General features: G+C 44.3%; 1 protein-coding gene across 1 annotated transcript in view; it reads left to right on the top strand.

The window, feature by feature from the left end:
• LOC133957106 (ERC protein 2-like) overlaps positions 1–23,183 on the top strand; it is a 143,959-nt gene that overhangs the window by 76,235 nt on the left and 44,541 nt on the right. The gene's annotated exons all lie outside the window — the stretch shown is intronic.

Below are 23,183 nucleotides of genomic sequence, written 5' to 3'. Positions count from 1 at the left end.
AGAGAGAGAATGAGAGGGAGGTGAGGATGGAGTGGAGGGGCTGTACAAACTGAAGTATTTCAAATCTTAGAAATCATGAGAGAAGTTTGATTGCATGCCAAGTCTCCCCTTCTCGCCGCTGTAATGTGGCATTTGTCAAGAGGACCAGCTGAAGCAAACCATGTGAGGCACGTTCCCCAGTGAACTGGAGAGCTCTGTGTGCGTGTCTCCACTGTGCGTGTGAGTGCGTGTGTGCGGCTGGAGGGAGAGAGAGAGCGAGAGAGCAGGCTGTGGGCTTTTCAACACTGTTAATGAAATAGACAAGAGGGGAACAATATCATTTTCAATATCCTCTCTTTGAATGCTGGGTTTCCCTCACTCGCATTGTTTGTGTAAGTGTGAGTGTGAGTGTGAGAGAGAGAGGAGAGAGAGAGAGAGAGAGAGAGAGAGAGAGAGAGAGAGAGAGAGAGATTTTAATATTTGCATTTTTCATATACATAGCTGAATACTTGATGTGTAAGGAGTGGTCCAGGATCTGCTCTGTCACCCCACACCAGATTGAGTTTCCCCCATACTGTACAGTATACACACACACACTCACTCACACTCACACACACAGATACACACAGTCACTCACACTCACAGACTCAGATGGCCTCCAGAGGAGCTAGTCATTAAACGAGTTAGGGTCACTGGGTGTAGGTGCACAATAGAGAAATTATGTGTTTGGACGTTTTGAATAGCTAGTCATTGAGATGTTTCCATAGTCGGATTGGGATAATACTACATGCCACAACATCACAGTGGCTTACTGAACCTGATCCTCCTGTAGACACTGGGAATGTAGCTGATATTATCTCTGTTTACATTTTGGTGATGGAAACTGATTTTGCAGCAAAGAAAGGGTAGCGGCAGGTTTCGAGTGGGCAGATAAAGGGAGGCGGAGTTGACAGAGTGGAAATTCTTGTAGAGACATTTGGAGAGATGGAGGGGGGAATTATGCACACACATTAGTATATTCTATACACAGGGCGAGACAAGTGGAAGAGGGTAAAGAGCGAGGCTGCAGCAGAGAGTCAGGGAGGAAATAGTAAAGGATGGGGAAAGAGGATGACAGAGTGCGAGAGTGATCGATGGAGGGGGGTTGACGGATGAAGAAAGGGAGGGAGGGAAGGGAGGGATGATGGAGGGAGTGGTGGAGACCCTCGACTTTTTTCATTATCCTTCCAACGAACAGACAAACAAAAACACACAGATAAAAACCTTCTTGACAAAGGTAAAGGCACAAAAGAGCGATGGAAGTACAAACTATGATGTCACTGTAGATGCCTGCTTTTGCTTAATGTTCTTTTCTCTTGTTGGACGAATATACCTCACAAATAATGAAAACGTCATTGCTCAGTGTAACATAAACACAGGTGCTCATCACTTGTTCATAGAAACACACTTCAAGCAGTTCTCCAGCAAGAATATCTCCATGAAAACTTACTTCTCACTCGTTATTATCATGTTCTTCAATCAAATCCCCTCAAAAAGAGACAAAGGTCCGTGAAGTGTGTCCGTGTGTCCGTGTCTCTGTTTGCCGGCTGGTTACAGGAACCCGTGGCATCATGAAGCTTAGAGCAGCAGCGACGTTATGACTTTCAAATCCCCGACGTAGACATCCTGTCTGCACGGCGCCATCGCCATGGTAACTCTGCCTAAACACACAGAGAGGCCAGCTGTTCTGGCAAGGTCGTGTCCCCGCTCGCTGATCTCTTCACGGGGCCTTGGACCCACACACACACACACACACACACTCACAAATCCACTCACAAAAGCATTGATATTGTAGCAACAATTTCTATTTCACTACCACTGGTGGCTGAGCTCGATTTTGGTTCTGACGCGTGTAGAAAAGATGAGGAGTAGAGGTGAGTCCAGTTGGTCCCTTTGACCGTTTATTGCAGAAAGGTGGATTACAAGTTGGTGGAGATAGACTTAAAGATATTAAACTAAAGAGTGTCACAGTTCACATGGCAAACGTAACAGCACACAAAAAACTGTTGCCTTCCTCAGCCACGCCCCGATGTTCTGGCTGCTGGCTCCTAAGGCCTTTCCCCCTTGGGCTCCACCTTCAGCCTCTCAGGTCCAGTTCAGGTGTCCTCTAGGTGGGGGTAAAAACACCTACGGACATAGTGTCACTCATTCATTCTTACATACACCCATATGCACGTGCTAATAAAGAAAGATAGCATAAGAGTCAACATAATTTGACTCCTACAGATATCTTCAACCAAACAGCGCCACGTTTACTTGGTTTCGAGATGACATCCACACACGGCATAATCTCTCACATGCGAGGACTTGCACGCGTACGCACATTTGCACAACCACGCGCACACACACACACACACGTATGGTGTTACAGTGCCATTGTTGTGATTGGTAATGACATCGAGGGCCGGTGCGGCGTGTGTGAATGGGATTCTCTGTATTGCAGTGATGAGGAGGGGCTGACCACACATCACCTTCCTCTCTCTCTCTCCGAGCAGGTTTGTGTGCGTGTCGCCTCGTGGGAACCTGGAGCCATTCATCATGTCTGTCTGTGCTCCTGTGCCCTCTGACACGCGTGTTTACCTTCGACATGTGTGTCGGCTGTCGGGCCTGTAGGTGTGTTATTATGTCAGGGCCTAGGCATGCTCCACCCTCCTCCTCCCCCCTCCTCCTCCTCCTCCTTTGAGATTTTGTCAATAAAGGGTTTCATCAAATGGAAATCCCTGCGTCTAAGTTCTCGTTCATACAGTGTGGTGATGACAGACTTGTACCTGGGTCCCAGAAGCTTCAAGGGTGGAGAAAAACAGTCCAAAGATGCATGCACATGTGGGATGTTTCCTTTGCGTACAGTCAGCTTTTGAATTTCAGGGTGCACTATTCAGCTAATGCAGCTGGAAGTTAAGCCCCTTAAAGTTGAATTCCATATTTCCCAGACCAACTTATTCTCTTGGCCTGCATTCTGTCTCGAAGTCTTGAACTCACTTTTCACAGGTTTCGGCTCGTCTAGCACCAATTATGTTTATATATTTTATTTTTTAAGCACCACTTATTAAGATTTTTGGCACCAATGAACGCATAGTATTTTCTTGGCAAGCAAAGGCCCACCCAGTGAATACGAATTGTAAGTTTTACATCTTGCACTGTACGTAAACCCTGACTTAAGCACACAGAGGTACACACAACTGTGTTTGCATACAGTACGACAACTCGCTGGGCTGCTGACATGTTGGAATGCAGTTGGAGTTGGTTGGTTAAGTGACATTGTCTCCTAAAGTCAACGAATGAGTGAGTGGTCGGCTCGAGCTGTCTTGTGAAGTTGACGCCGCACTGAAAGACGCGTTGACGCCCCGAAGACGTCGGTGGAACGGGGAGCACGGGCCGAGTCTGCGTGTGTTTAGTTAAACTGACAGAAAGTGAAGAGTCTTTCCACGGACAGAAAGAGCTTTTTGTCCTGATCTGAAGACTGACATCGCGAAGTTGGGAGCAGCAAATGACACACGAAAACAAAATGAATGCAGGGATCGATTACAGAGAAGAGGACAGGGAGGCCACGTCAAGGAGTCAGTGCCTGTGGAAACGGCTCTCACCTTCGTACCGAGTCTCAGTTTGTCCCCCAGGGAAAAAAATCATTCTTTGATTGTCCCTTTTTACCTTTACCTCATCACTCTGTCCACACTACCCCCCTTGACTTCCTCTGGGTATTAAATGGTCTCTCTCTCTCCCCCCCCTCTCTTTTTTGTCTGCATTTCTCCCCTTGTCTTGTTCTATCTCTGGACGGGTGGAAGAGGGCCTGGAATTTATCACACATACCTAATAATTACTATCACAGGAAATGGTCCTGAGGAAGTAGGTTCACTAGGCCTGCTAATTAGCGTTGGTCGCAAACACACACACACCCACACACACCCACCCACACACACCCACCCACACACACCCACACACACCCACATACACACCCACCCACACACACCCACACACACCCACATACACACACACACACACACACACACACACACGCACACGCACACGCATGCATGCACCTATATGAGGCTAATTAGTGTTATATGGCTGGTATAGAAGTCTTGGGTTGAGTCCAATCTGATTGGCCCAAGGGAGACTAACACCCCCAAGTTTACCGGCTTGTTTAAATCTCAAGACTAATTGATTGGAAGTCCTGTGTGTGTGTGTGTGTGTGTGTGTGTGTGTATGTGTGTGTGTCTGTGTGTGTGTTTGGTGTGTGTGTGGGGGGGGCACATTTAAGTGTGTGCATGAGTGGGCAATTGATTAGGTGGGCCCTGCAGTCATAAAGAGACAGCCTAGGACACAGCACCCAGTGACGGCCTCCTTAACGGCAGTCCTGCCCTCAGGGTCACCAAAGGAATGAGGGGGTCAAGCGAGCGGGTAATGGTGGTGCAGATAGACAAGGTCGTTAAAGCAAATCTACATTTGATTTTAGATATATACGCACAGACAGGTACTCACTTTTGCCCGATGTACGGGCGGATGTTTGCGGAGATGGAGGAAGGGGTTAATGGAAAGTGCACAGACGGCGTGCAGCAGTGAGAGTTGTAGGAAGAAGGAGGGATGGGTTCGTTGAAATGCAGCTGCATGTAATATGTTGTTGCATGGGCCGCGTTGTAAATCAGCCTTTAAAACAGTGGCTTAGTGAAATGCCCGCATGGTTTACCATTATGGGCACATGAAATGCTGCCGTACCCACACAAGTGAGTCAGTGGGGCTTACTGGCATACATTCGCACTCTGTAAACACCTCCCAGCCTCTGTGGTTGGCACACACACCTGAACTGTGGCTCCTGTTTTGCCTCTTCTGTGGCTTCTCTGGCCACATCTGCCTGTCCTTATCTGGGTGTATGTGTGTCTGTGTCCTTCCCTCCTCGCAATGCACAAACACATCAGAAACTAGACTCAGCAGAGCTCATACCGCCACCAAGGCCCAAAAGTCCCCTTCAGTCACCACATTTAAATCCGCCAGAACCAGATTTCTTATTTGGATCTGCACCATATTTCACGTGCTCATTAATTTCGGCCCCCATGCCTGACGAACATTGTCTTGCTCTCACAACGTTAAATAACAGGATAAAAAATCGGATGCATACCAAACTTTTATTGGCTGTTTCTTGGCCCGTGTCCTATCCTCACAATCTTTACAGGAGTTTTTGCGAAAACCTGCTGACAAACACAGTAACAAACATCGTAAAAAACATAATCTCATTGGCGGACGTTGGTGAGAACTTTTTTCTGCAGTTTTACTTCTATCCATTCTCAACTAGTTTTCATCAATCATAGCGACATATTGTTGCATAAAGACTTAAGTGAGGGCTCAGCCTCTCTGACTCTGCTGCTTTGACTGGAGTTTTATTGGTCCTGCACATCTCTCCGTCTTGCTGAGATGGTTCCCAGGAGGTTTTAATAGAGAACAATAGTAGAACGGGCCACTTCCCAGTACTGGGCTGCTCCAAAACTGCACACCAGTCAGAATCCATCACAGCAGACCCTAGCACTTCTGGAATTGTGTGTGTTTTTGTGTGTTTGTGTGTGTATGCGCGTGTGTGTGTGTGTCTGATCTGGTTAATTCATGGATGTAGACCCAAACTGTAATTATCATTATGTACTTCTCGGCAGTGGCAGGAAACAGCCCAAGCAAGTTTGGATGAGCGTGTGTATCCTCACTGATATGCTCTGAATGTGTTTGTGTGAAAAGAACAACATGTGCATACATGAATATGTGTGTCTCTGTGTGTGTGCGTGGGCATATATTTGTGTGTGCATGTGCATGTGCATGTGCATGTACGTGCACATAGGAACGATGATGTGAAGACCTTGAGAGCTATTTGCAGTGAAAGATAAGCAGATTGTGCCAGTGGCTATGTGATGATTTTCCCTGCTCTTGTTTTGGCCTTGGTCTTGTTCATTTGGTCTCTGCTAAATGGAGACATATTGGAAACATGACTGTTCTCCTGGGGCCGGTGGGTACTCAGAGTTTAGTGCTGGAAAGGAGAGTCGGGATACGAGGAAATTTAAGGAAAAGGGATGGAAAGAGAAAAATACAAATAAAATGAGAAAAGAACGAAGGGCTCAGAGAAGTTAGGAACACCACTTGGAATTCCAATCTCATAAAAGCAAAAACTACATGTGTCATATTTGTTTTTGGACAGAAATTACCATCCACAAGCATCGCAGACATTGTTAACTTGCGTAATAAAACTTGTGTCTCATCTTTACAAGATCAAAGTTGATGTCCAAGAAAAAGCTAAGCAAACCCCTCGGAGAAGAAAAGGAAAGAGGGAAAAAAGGCACACAAAACTGAAAACCCAAAGTTTATTTGGAGCGAGCGTCAACTCTATTCATAATGGCAACCGCAGTTTGATCTGTGCAGTCCTTCGTCTTTAAAGCGAGCATCAGTAAGACAGAGGAGGCCTTCACGTGGGCGGACAGACTGCACAAGAGACAGGACTGGTCACCACTAAACAAACAAAACAGGAATCCTGCAGCGGTAAAATTTGGCTCGAGGGAGTGTGAACAAAGACAATGGCACGGTGATCAGGCCGTGGATGAAACACAGAATCCAGACAGTGTGTGTCTGCCTGATTGAAAATGTGGGCAGTCATCACTCTCCTGATATGAGGAATATGCATGTTTATGTCTGGAGGTACTTCAGCCAGGATCAGAGAACTCTGTAACCACGTTGATGTGTCGAGGGTGAACAAGACATCCTGACATTACTGTAATGGATACATCAGTTCTTTAATTCATTCATTATGAAGTGCTACGTGCTCGATGAAAGAGTGAGGTTGAAATTCCTCTTCATGGAGGTTGGGTTGTGTAGACTTTGATTTCTGTCTGTGATTATGCGGAACCTGTGGAACCTGTTGATGCATTTGGAATTTAAAATAAACAATATCTTAGTAGTTATTCCATTAAAGTGGAATGCACAAACGTCAAAGTCATACACAGCAGAGGAATTCGTAGAACCTTAATGTGTATACAAATGCTTCATGTAGATTTACATCTTGTCTCGTAAACAATTTGGAGGTTATATCAATATATCCCAGGTTGTAGTGCGGACAAGGACAACATGCCTTTCCAAAAAATGTTGAAGATTATGGAGATGTAATATTCAAACTGACTTGACTTCATGACAACTTGACATACGAATAATACAAATACTAGCTCAGCAGAATTTACAAACCGATGCACCTTGTCCGAATCTGTGACTGCGAAAGATAAAAGTTATTTTTCACTTCTTTTCACTGTATTTCATTGACTGTGTGTTATACCTCAATGCAGGTGAAGAACAGCATTAATATAAAAGGAACAAAAGTAGACTGACTATGATTTGAGCTTGTGAATACATCGAGTGAAAACTTAGCAAAAGTAGCCTTCTAAGTGGTGAAAGGGTTAATTCTGACTAACACTGACTAAACAGGTGCTCTAACCCCTAACCTGTCATAAAAGGCCTCATGCGGGAAATTATTTAGTGTGACATCATGAATGAAATTAAAAAGTACATATGTTGCTTTACTCTGCTCTCTCTCTCTCTCTCTCTCTCTCTCTCTCTCTCTCTCTCGCTCTCTCTCTCTCTCTCTCTCTCTCTCTCTCTCTCAACATATCTAACATGTCTCTGGTCCATTCTAGCCATGGGTCCACGAGTTCAGCATTTACTGAAATCAAATGTGTGTGTTTGGCCTCTGGTTACACACTCGATTGAATTAGAAAAATGGTGTGCATGTGCACATGCACTTACTTACTCACACACAGCCTCGCAGGGACACAGATCTCTATTAAGTTAAAAAAGAGAGTTGAGTGTCTTCTTCCATCGCGAGGGCTTTTATGTGATAAGATCAGCTCGGGGTGATCTCCTATGCAGAATTCCTGAGCACATCAAACAACAGTAAACCACATCACAGCAGCAGGAAGAGCTCGGCTCCATTAGCCAGCCCATAAAGAACATGTGTGTGTGTAACAGGAGAGCTACGCGAGCCACTACAAAAGGTTTACACACATAGGACAAACATCGAGAGGTATGCAGTCCGCTGACATGCTCACAAATTGACGAGCGTTTGAGTGCAAGTGCACAAACGTATGCGCGCACAAACGCCGCTGTTTATTTGTAGTGCGAGGCAACAACGCCAAAGTTCAGAGTTCCTATCGCATATGCTCAGGCACATTTCCACAGAAATACACATGCATTCGCACACATATGCACATCGTTGTGGCTCTATCAATAACATCTAAGCACATTCTGCATTTCGTTCATTCTAACTGGGTCTTAAGCTTAAAATAATGGTTTTGGTTAAAACTAAAATTGTCCAGGATGCAGGCTGGGCCGTGATACTGTCCTGGTATCTCAGTGACAAGACAGAAAAAACAAGAACTGGGAAATCTGTTTGCAGGCCAGATGGCAGTCATTAGCTTCATTAGTACACAACTGGCTCAGGCATGCCCCCTTCACACAAGTACACGCAGCCCAACACCCTCGATACAACATCTCCATCCTGTCCTCCTTCACCTTTTTTGCCGAAAGACAAGTCTCCCTTATGAGGTGTTTAGTGACGAAAGGCTAAAGAGACACCGGGAGAGAGCGAGAGAGAGAGAGAGAAAGAGACAAAGAGACAGAGAGGGAGAGGGTTGTTTTAAGGGGGGCTAGAGGGAAAAAGAGGTCAGCCCAGATTGAGTTTACCCATTTTTCTCCGATTGATTTGAAACAGATCTCGGCTGCGACTCTTGTCCAAGCCACAGGCGGTGAGATATCACCCTTTGCTCCGGCTCCAGAGGATCTGATTCAAACTGGACGTCCATCAGTCACCGTGACTGGCCAACAACAGGATGTCTTAATCATCTACTGTGCAAGAGTGAGCTGGGAACAAAACGGAGAGAGAAAAAAATGTAATCGTTTAAAACTGCATCACACGACAGCACAGTCAGGAAATCATGTATCGTCATATTGCGAGTGGAGATAAATTTGTCCCATTGACAGAGTGAAATGAAGAGACAGGGCCCACCCGGCTCTCTGCTAAACCATCCCAATGTGTATTAATCCAGAGGATTACGCTGCCTGCTAGCATTACACGCATTCCCGTGCCAGTCAGCGATGGTCTGCCCACTGAGTTTAACATCTCATGCTGAAGATGACAAACGCACAAACAGCGTCATTGCCGCTGATGCCACACAGGGTGCCAGCACTGCAGTGACCGCACAATTGTTGCTGAGACCACTATGCGCGAGTGTGTGTGTGTGTGTGTGTGTGTTGTGGATGGAGGCTAATGGTAGCAGAGACTGGTTGATGGCGAGGGGGAAACAGAGGGTGTTCAGAGAGGAGTTATGCACTATGGCAGGCCCTAATTGCTTGCGGCTCCTGTTGTGTGTTTAGCTTTGTTTGAGCATGTCCAATATAACCAGTCACAAGGGAGCCTCTGCCAGAGCAAACACACACCCACACACACACACACACACAAACACCGTGCTGAACCCCAGAGAGGGCTTTTATGGTGTTGAAGACTTCAGTAACATGACACCTAGGGCAAACACTGAGTAATAAAGCAATCGCAGCACATTGTTTAGATCCTCCTCCAGGCATGGTTCGTTTATCAGAAGCAGAGTGTCTCAGTTTCCTGACATCAGCGTCCCGACATGTCACATTTGGGGGTTTGGCGCACGATAAACATACGAGCATGCACACAGAAACATTGGCACAAACAATTCAGATGCGGGATAAACACTGAATCCATTCGCGACACTCTTGCACAAAAGCACAGGCCCACATGTATCTGCACGCATGCCACACTGCAGACATCTTGACATGTCAGTCCCAGGGTGTTTCGTGCCAGTGTTTCCCCAAACCTCTAAGCCGCTTCCTGGTATGTCTGACTGCATGACTGCAGATAAAAGGGCAATAAACATCTCCCTCTGGCCTGCGCACTCGTAGTTCTCACGTGCTCCTCACCACCCTTCTAAAGTTGATGTTGTGACACAGAGAGACTTTCACGTCAAAGTGTTTGTGCGTGTGTCCGTGGCATTCCCCCCGGCCGAGTCTTTTTCGGGATCTTCTGGAGCTCCGAGGTGGTCTCCGGCCCGTCATCTGCACCAAGAAAATGAAGAGCTCTGTCTTTCCTGCACACCATGCCATCACAGCGTGGCTATAAAACGGACCCGGGGTTGTAAATGATGCACACCTGCATTCTCTCTGTTGTATCTAACAGTGGCAGGAGACCTAACAACTCTCCGACATACACCATGGCCACGATTTACAACACACTCACACACACCTAAACAAATGTTCTCATGCATGCATACAACGCGGTGGCCGGAGTAAGTCCAGGACTGTGTCATTACAGTCAAATCAGATTTATTGTTAAGTTGTGTTGGAAATGGGAAGACGTCCTTTAATGAGTCACTTGTAGACAGTTAAAGGCAAAACTGAGAAACTACCTGCTCAATATTAACAGGTAGTCTATGAGAGACAGTGTTTGTCTCCCTCTGAAATTCAGTAATAGAGAATATGACATTGCCATACATTTTAATTTATTGATCATTATTGTTACGTATTTCTAAGCATATTTATAAAGTGAAGCCAAAGTGTTTTGATCGCCATCTGGTGGCTGGCTGCAGTAAAGGTAACTAAGAGTCCTCCTCCACGTTAACGCAGGGGACACGGATCAAATTCAAAATTCATAGAACATGTTAAAAAATTTACTCAAAGATGGTTTCTGTCACTGTAGGTAGCTCCTACCACTCTGATGTTTGTTCAAGTCTTGAAACCTCCTGATTGACGGCTTAGACTTGACTCCTGATTGATCGAGTGGGTGTTCGGGTGGGACCTCGCTACCCTGGCTCCATCTGACTGCTACTGCTTTGACTCTGGCTCCAAATGCACAAGATTGGTGTGTTTGATTCTAGGATATTCTAGCTTCGTCTGCGCAATATAAGGAAGTGGATACACATTATCCATCTTTATATACAGCCGATATGGTCATACATGACATACAAGATGTAATGTTGAGTGTCATTGCCGAAAGGCACTCATAAAGTGTGATGTCAGCGAGGGGGTAGTGCATCCCATAAATAGGTTTATGTGTGTGTGTGTGTGTGTGTGTGTGTGTGTGTGTGTGTGTGAGTGTGAGAGACACAATGCAAATGTGAGCCTACATAAGGAAACCATTAAGTTAATGAACGCACTCTCACCCCCACCTCTCAAATGTCAGTGGAGCACATCCGCGTCTTCACACAGAACAACACATCGTAACCCTCTTAACGGCCTGGACTCAGCATGTGCACACGCACACACTCACACACGCACACACACATGCATCAAGCCGTGTCCCTCCTCTGCACATAAACACAGACACATTTTTGACTTGTCGTATGCATTTTAAGTTTAAGTGTAGCAAAGTTGACATTCCTACCGAAACTCAGAGGAGCAGTTCAGCACAGGATTATCATTTCAGAATCAAGAAAGAAATAAAACAACTAGGTCACACACATGCACACACTCCCGTTTGTAACCATAGCCAGCAAAAGCACTGAGTGGAAGCCATTGTTAAAATAACTGTGATGTAATCTACCAAGGCAGCTGGCTTGGCCGTGTGTGTGATTGTTATCTATCTGGAAATCACTGAGTCTGTCAGCAGCATCGGACTGCACACTACCACTGGTCCCTTTATTAAAAACCAGACGTATTCTGGAATCCATGTACAAGTGTGGAGGGCCGGCAAACCACTTAAAGCAGCTCGGTACAGTCTGCGTTCGTGTGTCTGTGAGTGTGTGTGTGTGTGTGTGTGTGTGTGTGTGTGTATGTGTGTGTGAGTGAGTGTGTGCTGTCTGAGGATCCATATATTAAGAAGCATGTTATGGAGAAAAAGCAGAGGGAACTTCACAAGGACTCAAGGTAACCATGCTGAGGCCAGACGCAGGCAGCAGTGATTACCAGGCATAACACTTTTGCTGTTTCATGCTTGCGTACACGTGTGCACACTTGCAAACACAATCTCCGCGTCAATTTTCATACTCTCGTAAAATGTTTCCAACACGCACTTTCTCCGAAATGAGAAATACCGATATGACAGGAACGCACGTAGTTTGAATCTGTCTTCTCACACGAAGCTTATTAACAACTATACTTTACAAGTGAGGTTATGTCTCCATTGGAAATTCACACCAAAGGCCAAACAAGCACATGCAATGATACAACAGGTTCAATGTACTAGAGGCGTGATCTGTCTACACTAGCTTCAACGTACAAATTACCCAGATTATAGAGCGGTGTGGGTGTATATGTCTGCGTGTGTGTGTTTGTGTGTGGATGTGTGCGCTCAGAGATATGTGCAAACCTCCCAAATGTGTGTATTTCAGTGTGTATTGACAGGGAAATAATGGTAAGTTTTTTTTTTTTTTTTATCAGAGGGCCAGGTAGTAATCATGTCACTCTTTGATCCTATGATCCTCACTGATCTGCCTAAATATACAGCCGACCTGTCCAGGCCTGGCAACAGCTCCTCTAATCAGCACCCTCACCCAGCTGACGGTGTGTGTGTGTGTGTGTGTGTGTGAGTGTGTGTGTGAGAGAGCGAGAGATTGCCAGTCTTTGTGTCTGCATCTCTGCCCCTCTTTCATGATACTTTGCTTGAAATACATGTGTCCCTCTACACTGTAAAGCGGAAAGTAGGCTAATGGCGCCTATATAAGTAAGTATGTGGTCAGTGCGTTTGTGTAGCAGACTGTAAACAAAGCCTGTGGTTCTTCCTGCTTCAGCACGGAGCACAGCACTACGAGTCTTTTCTTGTATCTACTTACATTTTACCATTCTTCATTAAAGAAAGCTATTAACCGAGGCTGGAATCACAGGATAGCCAATTATAAGCAGATGTGTTTGTGCGAGTGTGTGTGTGGGTGTGTGTGTGTGTTTGTGTGTGTGTGTGTGCTCAGTCTACGTGTTAATTTACATGCATGCAGCTTTGTATGAGCAGGTGGTTAGTGCATTTACCCAAACTCTGTACACTCATAGCTAAATACTGTTTGACTTTGAATTGCAATGCATTTATTTCTCATAGCTGCAATTGAAATAACTAAAATAAGATAATGTGAATCTACAATCAGCAAATAATAATAATTACAATACTACCTTTATTTGGATAGCACTTATCTAAACAGGGTTACAAAGTGCTTCACAGAAAAGTCCATGGCAAAATGAAGAATCTATTGTATTAAAAAGATATTATGTTCGGTCCAATTGAAGAGTCAAATCATTCCAAGGTCAAGACCATAAGTTTATAGAGAAACCCAACAGTTCCCACAATGAGAAAAAACGTCAGAGAAAAAAACACCCATTGACTGGGAGAAATCACTGGCAGAACCGGACTCAGTGAGGGCGGCCATCTGCCTAGACCGGTTGTGGTCAGTAGAGAAAGATGGGAGAATTTATAGCTCAAACAGCTCCATTAAAATACTACCACAGTTGAAAATAACACCATTATGCTGAAATTAAAAGTATAGAAAGATGATAGCAATGAAACACTGCACTGTTTGTTTGATTGTAAGCAAGATTACACAAAAAAAGAACTACACAGATTGCCAAGAAGTGGTGGAAGGATGTGGCGTATGGGTCAGGGAAGAACCCATTCATTTCTGGATCAGCTGGTGGATCCAGGAATTTACGATGGGGTGTTTTTCAACATTTCACAGTTTTCCTTGGGAATAAATCCTGATCTTTGTGAAGAAAAAAAATATCAGACATATTTTGGAAACTGACATCTATGAGCGTGTAAAATTTGGTGCAGCTTTATTGAGTTAAAGGGGACTGTTGGGCCTCGGCGCAGATATGAGCCCAACTAGAGTGACATTTTATTGTTGATAATTCTTCAGTTCTTAACTTATATACAATTTTCAGGGCAGAACTTTTACGTGTATTAATGGTGTATTTTTTCGTTGTGATGTGTATTGTATTTCATCTAAGTGGTAATAATGTCAACTAAGTTAGACAGGTAAGTTCTTTGAAAAAAACGTGTTTACCTGTGAGTCTGAAATACGTATTATTATTACAGAGTGTGGCAGTATTACATGTATTTTTAGCACTGTGCACATTGTTTAGAGATTAATGTCATTTTGATTGTAAAAATGTTTTCACTTCATAATTAAGTTTCGAAACCATGTTTTACTTTAAAGAAAAAACACACATCTCATTATTTAGTCATGGTTCAGGTTTCACTCTATGCAGCTGGAAAGACACACAACATATTCTGCACAGTTTTTCCAGATCTGCAGCTTTTTGAATCGTTGAGCTCATGTGGCTGTGATTGGAAATCGCTGCGATTGGCCGATGGAGTGTGGGGTGAATGTTAGTGTGACCCTGCGTGTCCTTTACACACTGACGGGAAATCGACCGGTCCAAGCTCCAAGGAAAGCTATAATTCTGAGAGTAATACAGGCCAAAGGAGCATACACACATCTTCCCTCTCGAGCGCTCCTACACGCACTCTCAGCTTGCACCGAGCAAAGTCCTAGCTGTGCCGTAGTAACCACATTAATTGGGTTGTGTAATTGTCTGGCAAAGCATTGTGGGAAACAGCCCATACAGATCTGTCCCTTCACCTCAAACCACTTTTTAAACATGGACTCCCCTCGTCATGACAGTGCTATCCAGGAAATTGCTGAACATGTGTGGATATGAGTGTCTGAGCATCTGTGTGTGTTATTCAGTAATAGGCTGTATGTGGATGTGTTACTATGGCTCCTTTAAGGGAAGTGAGTGTGGTGGCCTCCCATTCCACCGCATGTCGGCTGTGGTTCGGCTGTGGTCCACCGCCAGGCCCTACATTTGGAACTCAGAAAATACACCAGGGGTACTCGCTCCCTCTGTTTTCTGGACCCGTCTTTCATCGGTTTGTGTGTGTACGTGTGTATTTTGGGTGCACGTTTGTGTGTGTGTAATAGTCCGCCACTGTGTTGTACTCTGTGCCCCTGATATTTTCAGGCTTGTTGGCCCCTCGTCATGAGTGTGCGCTGAATTTCCAGGCTGCAGTTAGATGACCGGAGTGAGAGAACCCGTACGGAGGACAGGAAAAAGGCAGGAGGAATGGGGGGGAGAGGAAAGCAAGGCGGGTAATTGAAGGGTTCAGGGTAATACTTAGGCCAAGGATGGCTGTTTCAACGTGTTTGCATAACCTCCATGAACTTAATATTTAGCCCCACTCCGGAGTGAGTATAGGGCACAGCGGAGCCAAATAGAGAATGATAGAGGGAGCGAGAAGTGGAATGATAGAGAGGTCCAAGTCCAAGGTGACTCTCCTGCGATGAGTAGCTCCTCTCTTTGATGAGCAGCAGAGGAGGGAGCGGAGGTGACGGAAGGAGGACGGAGAGACAATGTGCTCATGCTGAACTTGACAGAAGTTTTTTTTAAATGATAGTGTGAATCACACACGCCAACGCAGAGCGTTCTATTTTTCAGTGATGCAATGCAGAAGGTGTCCTCCCGGTATTTTAAGTTTACATTAGCGGCAGTTTGGAGAAGCGACTACAGCTCCTTTCATTTGTAATGCCGACATGTGAGAATTGAAACGAATCTGAATGTGTAAGTGTAAAAGTAAAAAATTATAAGTTGAAGAATACATTTTGTGGTCGAGAGAAAATGACAATCATTTTATGATTTGGGATTGTTGTACTATTTTCTAACACTAAATGATCAATGAATTATCAATCAATATTGCATAATGTAATTACAGTGATAGTACATAGTTATATCACAGGTGGGTTTACTTTTATTCAATGGGGGGGGGGGGGGGGGGGGGGATAGTGGGGTTCAGACCAGAGTTCAGAGACAGACCAGTGGGGGGGGGGGGGGCATAACTCATCAGTGTTTAAACTGAGGCCTGAGTGCTCTCTCTTAGCACGCTGAATATGTGTGTATGTTTCCCCTTCCCTTTGTGTGTGTGTGTGTGTGTGTATGTGTATGTGTGTGTTCATACAGTAGTGTGACTGGAGCAATGTTACTCATTCTGTGACCCTCACCTCTCTCTCTCTTAGATGACAGGGAGCTTTAAACAACCCAGCTGCTGTATGTATGTATGAGTGTGTGTGAGTGTATAGGTGTTCCTATGTTCCTCTGCAAGGCAGGAGAGCCCTACACGTGTACAATACCCACCCCCCCGTCTCAGTTCTTGTGCGTTAGGGAGACACTGTCAGTCAGTTGAGTGACAATAAAGACAGAAAACAAACCTCCCACATTGAGAGAATGAAAATCGCTGCTCAGCTATTGGATGGGATCCCCTGAGGTTTTGGGGTCAGAGCTCTCTTCATTGGTTGAAACCGGAGAGGGAGGCCTCGTGCCAGACAGCTCTGGGTATGGATTGTGTTTGGATTGTTGTTTTTCTCGCGTTTACTGTGAAAGGCTGAGGTTTACGAAGAAACGAAAAAGTACTGCCACGCACGCGTCAGAGCCAACACGGGCATACATGGAGACAAGGTCATCCAGATTGGAAAAAGATGCCAGTGACATCATAATCAACCCTGACATCCCCTGAGCCGTTGTTTATTTATCCATCTTCTTTTTTACAACAACAGGAATCCGCCAACCTCTCGCTGATCCACAGAAGCTGATGCAACAGAGCTGGAAGCGAGAGAGGACAAAACCCACTGGTTCCTCTCGTCAGACTGTTGGCACATAATAGTTCAACATTTTAAGGGAATATGTTTATTTGCTTTCAACCCCGAAGAGTTAGATGAGGAGATCGATATTGGTCTCATATGTGTGTTAAATAGAGCTTTAGACTTGGAATGTGCTAAGATGAGGTTAGTTAAAGGACTGAAAAAAAACAAGTAAACCGAAGAGAAAAATGCACCTGTCAGCGCCTCAAGATTTGTCTTATTACCTCGGCCAAGGAGTAATGTTTTTGTCTGCTTTGTCTCACTGTTCGTTAGCAGGATAACACAACAACTACTGCAAATATTACTGCTTAACTTAAAGTACTTGGTTAGGAAACAAAACATTAAATTCTTGTTTGGATCGGGGCGCGAATTTTTCTTTTACTTTCTTTAACATTGTGAGGTAAGGCGTTATTCAACATTTCCGTTGATTTCTCAGATAAAGATCAGACATGTTTAGGAGACAGATGTTAATAAGTATGTGCAGTTTGGTGCACATCCAAATAAAAACGCGTAAGGGGTTTGGTTTTGGCAGAGGTACTGAATGCCATTCCAGTTACTGTATCCTACTTGTAATTCTTACATATACAGAAAATATCAAGTCGACAATCCTCAAAGTTGAGTTAATTCGGAGCTGCTTTAAGTTTTGTACTTCACTAATGTGTGAGCACAAGTGTTGGTGCTGCCGTACAAACGCGATGGTGACAAACTTGGCCAGACTCACTCTCACAAAAACTTGGTAAAAAAACACGATGTCTCATTAATCATTAAAGACGTTTTATAGCATATTTTCTCACTCGGAGAGAGAGCCAGGCTTTTTCTTCTTTCATCAGTTCTCATGCTACTTTTAACATCAATCTTTTTATCTCACTTTCTTGGGAAGGGAGCAAATAAACACATTTCTCACAGTGTTGAATAATTAATAAAAATGTCACATAGAAAACATTTTATAATAAATTTGAATTACAATTCTGCTGTTGTTTTGGATATTGTCTTGACGAGGTAAATAATGTGACAATCTTCTCACACACACACACACACACACACACACACACCCACAACCACCTGGTCTCTTTCGCTCTGACTGGAATGCAGTGGTGGTCGTCTGGTCCTACTCATCTCTTTGGGAGCAGTCAGCCATCTCTCCTCGTTCCTGCTCCCACTCTAAACATTTGGCTAGTTTTGGCAGATTTGTTGATTTTTGTCCCCGCGTATTTTCCCCCTTGTTGCTGTAAAAACTGATACATACTCTTTCAATTAGACCTCCCCACCACCACCACCAGCACCGCCACCGCCCCCACCGCCAGTCTGAGCACTATTGTGGGAGTGGGGGGTGAGCAGAGTAAGTGGGTTGTATATTTTATTAGTGAAGTGAAAACACACACAACCTGGCCAAGTTCTGGTTGAGCCATCTGCTGTCATGGATGTTTCTTGGGAAGCACAGCTCAAGGTTAGCATGTAAAGTTTGGCATTCTTGCGCCAGATTAGCACGTAATGGCTAATGCAACTGCTCACAGGGAATATTGGAGTGGATGTACAATTCCAAACTTGCATACAAACTGTGGGCATGGATGGATCCCATGTTGCAGAATAAGATGGATAAATCCAGGAAAGCCAAGGGGAGGAAGTGTGTAATAGGTGAATCTGGCATGTGGCTGCAGGTTAGCTGTTGCAGGTTAACATGGAGCTAATCCCGCCTGAGGTAGCCAGAACTCGGACCTCATAAAAATGCATTTAACCCACATTTAGAGTTAAAAAACAGATTTACCATCTCAACTGGCTTTGCACTAAGCTTACCAAATGAAGCCAGAGCATGTGTTTTATGTTGGAAATAGACATTTTCCCTACCTCCTCCGTTGTAAATAACACAGTCTTCCAAGGGCCATAAATAATAGTGTCACTCAACCATGCCCCATTCTCATGTCCTCTGCTTGCTCTCACCACAGGCCTCTAGAACCGCCTAGCCTAGGGGCCCCCGGCTTTGTGCCGCACCTTCACACACTTACAATCAAGGAACAGCCATAAAATGCCCGTGGAATGTCTCTGCAGAGCCGTACAGTTAAGTGGTGGAAATCCATGATCACAAACTAGAAGGACTCATAATGGATGCTCTGGGAACAGATATAAGTGGGCTCCCCATGTTCTCTGCTAACAAAATACATCACACATGCCCATAAGGACATGAAAGCATAAATGGGCGCACGGACAGGGAAACGCATGCACACATGCACACATGCACACACTGCACTTAGGGGCAGACAGTATTGATGGTTCCCTCGGGCATCACACGGACGCATCTGTTTCTGTCCCACCGACTCTGCACACTCATAATTTCAAGTAAGTCATAACACAAATTATAAACACATATCCCTCAACCGTGACGCCTAGGAATAACAACATGGAGCACAGTGAGCTGATTTAGGGTAGGCTGGGACTTATAAATCTTTGCGTTTGCTCCTTTCTTCTCTTCCTCCTCTCTCCCCTGCCTCGTTTCTCTCTTGTGCAGAGCAGGTAGCAGCCACTCTTGTGCAACACGGACACTTCCTCTGTTCTCTTGGCCTCGTCTCTTCACACCTCTTCTTTTTTTTTATTCCTGCCGCAGTTTACATCCCTTCACCTCTTCTTCCTCTGAATTTGTTTTGAGCGAATGTGTGTGTTTACGCTCACTCTTGACCCCGTCTTAACCCCCTCGTCACCCAGAAGTCTGTCTGGCCTGCCAGTCGCCCATCTGCTCTGTGACATCACGGTCCTTTTTTTTTTCAGACAGCATCCCTACCTCAAAGACGTCTTCATCAAAGTATTCTCTCCTCATTTTTCTTTTCCTCTGTCCTGAATTATCTCCTTCGGCCGCACGGCTACTTTCTCCTCTCTTCTTTGACTCTTTGCATTTCAGTTTTTTTTCCTTTCCCCTGTTTTCCCTCTCACCTCTCATCGCATGGTCATGTACTTTAGCCATCCATCTCCCACCTCCGTAGATCTGAATGTCTCAATTTGTCCCGGGGACCATGAAGGTTCAATTGGAATCACATGTTGTGGTCCAGCAGAGAATTTCTCCCCTTATAAATAAGATATCATCCCAGCGGATGCAGTTCGACAAAACCTTGCGTGCTCACAATGTTTATATTAAATATGAGACATGAGGTGTATAGAAATGCACAGATGTTTATCTTATCACTTTAACTATTGTTATCTCACAGAGTAGGAAAAAGTAGACGGGTTTCTTTGGGGTTTCCAGCAGCAGGATTTATTTTTCCTTTTATTGGAGTCCTTTTTCACTTCTTAGTGCACGGGGTCTGACTTTTATGAAGACTAATCACAAGTTTGTCATGAAAAAGCATTGCATTTTTGCCCTTTCAATCAGACAGGAAATGAAGATAATCCTTTGTTTGTCCAGGATATGCCAAGTCTAAGTAAAGCAGGGAGCTAGACAAGAGGGGAGGAAAAAGAGAGGCTTCACCCACTCAAGATCAGCCAGCAGATACAGTCCAAGCCTTTCTCTCTCTCTACCCCCCCCCCCCTCTCTCTCTCTCTCCGTGTGTGTACGTATGCCTGTGTGTGTGTGTATTTTATCAGATAGATGATCCTGTCTGCTAGATTCATGTGCATTGCAAGTGTGTTGTACGGTGAGGGCCAAATGGCCTCTCAAATTAGATCTGATTAAATACTCCAGTGTGATTCAGGTTCAAAGACTGTTACTAATAATAATCAGCAGATACATGAAGACACACACACACAGTCCATGCGTTCACACAACCACTGATTGAGGATGTGGGAGACAAAGTTTACAGGCTGGCTAATCACAATAATGCCCCTTTTTTTATTGTTTTAGGAAGTCATCATTCAGCAGAATCCTGCAGTTCTACTCAGAGAGCAGCCACAGGGAGACTGTGCCATATATTCTGCTGGCTTCGTTTAGAGACTGGAAGTGATTTAACTTGCAGTGAAGCGTGGAGGTCACCGTGGTTCAAAGGTTTCATTCATTCAGGCTCAGAACGTCTCATGCTCAATTAATAATGTCCAGCTCGGAAGTCTGTACCTGTGCTAATGAATGCAGGTGAGAGGGAACCTTTTCCTCTGATTGCACTGGTGGGCCTAACTTTTTTAATGGAGCTGCACCAGCACATGATTTAGCTGCACCCAGAATCATTCAGCCTTTTCCTTTTGGTGGCACAATAGGACATTTTAAGCTTCATGATTTTTGGGCTGTTTGAGCCACTGGAATTTGACAAGTCATTTATTGTGAATATATATGTTAGCCTTTGTTATGTTGTAGGATGTGGCTCTGATTCAGAGTTAGATGAGGCCGTCTCCTCTCCACTGAAGATACTGAGTCTGGAGTCTTTGTCAGACCGTAATATTGCCCTTCATTTATTTGACAGCTTTGATGTATAGTGTGTCCCTGTCACAGCGTTCACCCCGGCAGCTTTAATCCAGTTTGGATAGAAATTTTGCAAATTACTCGGGGGTAGGGTCAGGACTTCACAGGTCATGGTCACAACATGGGATCATAGTTTCAGCCTACTGCTACAGTGAATGCATATATGCATGCATTTATTTATTAATCATCAATTCAGTTAGAGGTTGTATTTATAAATTATTTTGCATGTTATTTGATATGACATAGTTTAAAAAAATAAAAACAAAATAGTACAGCTTGATGTTTATAGCTGCACCACAGATATGCCCACCAAATGTTTGTATTAGGCTCGTCAGGTCTAAGAATCTCTTTTTACAGTGGGATTATCAATGTATTATTATTTTGATGGCTTAACTAAAAAAAAGCAAGGAATGAATATAGTTTCCATTTTTTGAATGGAATAAAACAAAATCAATAGTTCTTTAATTTCGAAATTAACAAAATGTTTAAAGGATGTGATTTTGTTCAAGGGGGGAATGCAGGTGTAGTATTTTCACATTCACAGGCGCCTTAATTTGAAAACTCCTTTGTTAAACTGTGCATTTGTTGTCACCGCAACACAAACAAAGTATCACAACACCGAAATCATGTCTTTCAGTAGTTCTTTCAGGAGAAGCAACTTGATGAATGGGAGTGGCACAATCCTTGATAAAGTGGCTCAGTGGTGGTCAGAAAGAGATGGATCTGTGTTTGGCTTTTTGAGATGCACTCACAGATAAGATAAACCACCCCTTTAACTGGGGTGGGGGTGAGTGACCCTAACCTTTCACCACACTCTTTTCTTGCACCAAAGGAACGCTGCACAACATCGGCCTCTTACATTGCGTAAGTGCTCTAGCGGGAAAACTCCAGTGAAATAGACAGAATAGGGTTTTTCCAGTTACCTAACAACCTTGATAAATACAACTCGCGAACTGAAGCTGATGCAGTTAATCCTGAATGGAATAAGGAAATGGATGGGTGGGTATGAGACGAGTTTCCATGTCGGACAGTGTGGTGCAGCGATGGCCATCCGGCGAGCAGGTTAGAGCTGTTAATCTGACACGTTGTTTATGAACAGTGACACGTTCTTTGCCCATATATGACTCCTTGCATCAGCTTTTCACTCCAGTTAACACAAAGTAAAGGAATTCAGACGCCCTAAGTGTATTAGGCCATGGATGTAAAATTGGGCCGCGTGAAGAAGGATTTAAAAAATCTATCACATTGTTGTTTGATCTGTGGATTTATTTTTACTGGGGATTTATTCGATAAAACTTTAAGAATTCTTTCAACAATTTTAACTTGTGAATGGCCAGGTCAAGCAGAATAATCCTGCAGTCTAAAGCACTTGCTTTGGTACAAGTGGTCCAGTGTAGGTGTGCTTATGTGTGTGTGTGTGTGTGTGTGTGTGTGTGTGTGTGTGTGTGTGTGCGCAAACTCACTTTACAGTGAGCAATTAAAAGGAATAACAGTGGAGGTGTGGGGAGACGAAAAGTGTAACGGCGATCCTGCCCTATGATGAATGGTGCGATTAGCCGCTTCGATCCATGTCAGGACACACATGCATGCAAGCACAAATACATGCACAACATGAGATCACACACTTGAGCTCACAGTAACACACAGGGGCCTATGAAAGGCCTTGAATGGGAGAATCCAGATGCGGCGTGCAGATAATTGTACTAAAAACACCGAAAATGCAGTCCCAGACCGGCAGGACTTTATGTCTGAGCTCAGCATGTTTATTTTCACAATTGAGTTATTTCTGCAGGGACTGAAATCATGGAATAAAAACACTCCGATGCAGGTCAATTTTTAATTGAGTCCAAAGTGTATTCGGAGCGCACCCACCCTCCTCCTTTTCCTTTACCCCTCACCTCACACATTACGCGACCATGCTGATTTAATGCCCTCTTAATTTAAAATGCGATTTAAGAGTCTGGAGTTCAGCCATGTTGTGTTTATCCAACTTAAAGTGCTTGCAGTTCTGAGACACCAATTAAAGCTTGATACTCTTGTGTGGGTCATTCAGATGAACTGTTTAGAGATAGAGCAGACAGAATAAATAAATTCCTTCCTTCACTGAACACGGTTAAACTGCCTAGAAACCCCCATAA

Source organism: Platichthys flesus, chromosome 7, assembly GCF_949316205.1.
Source record: "Platichthys flesus chromosome 7, fPlaFle2.1, whole genome shotgun sequence".
In the NCBI taxonomy this organism is placed as follows: Eukaryota; Metazoa; Chordata; class Actinopteri; order Pleuronectiformes; family Pleuronectidae; genus Platichthys; species Platichthys flesus.
This window is presented reverse-complemented; position numbering and strand designations above follow the sequence as displayed.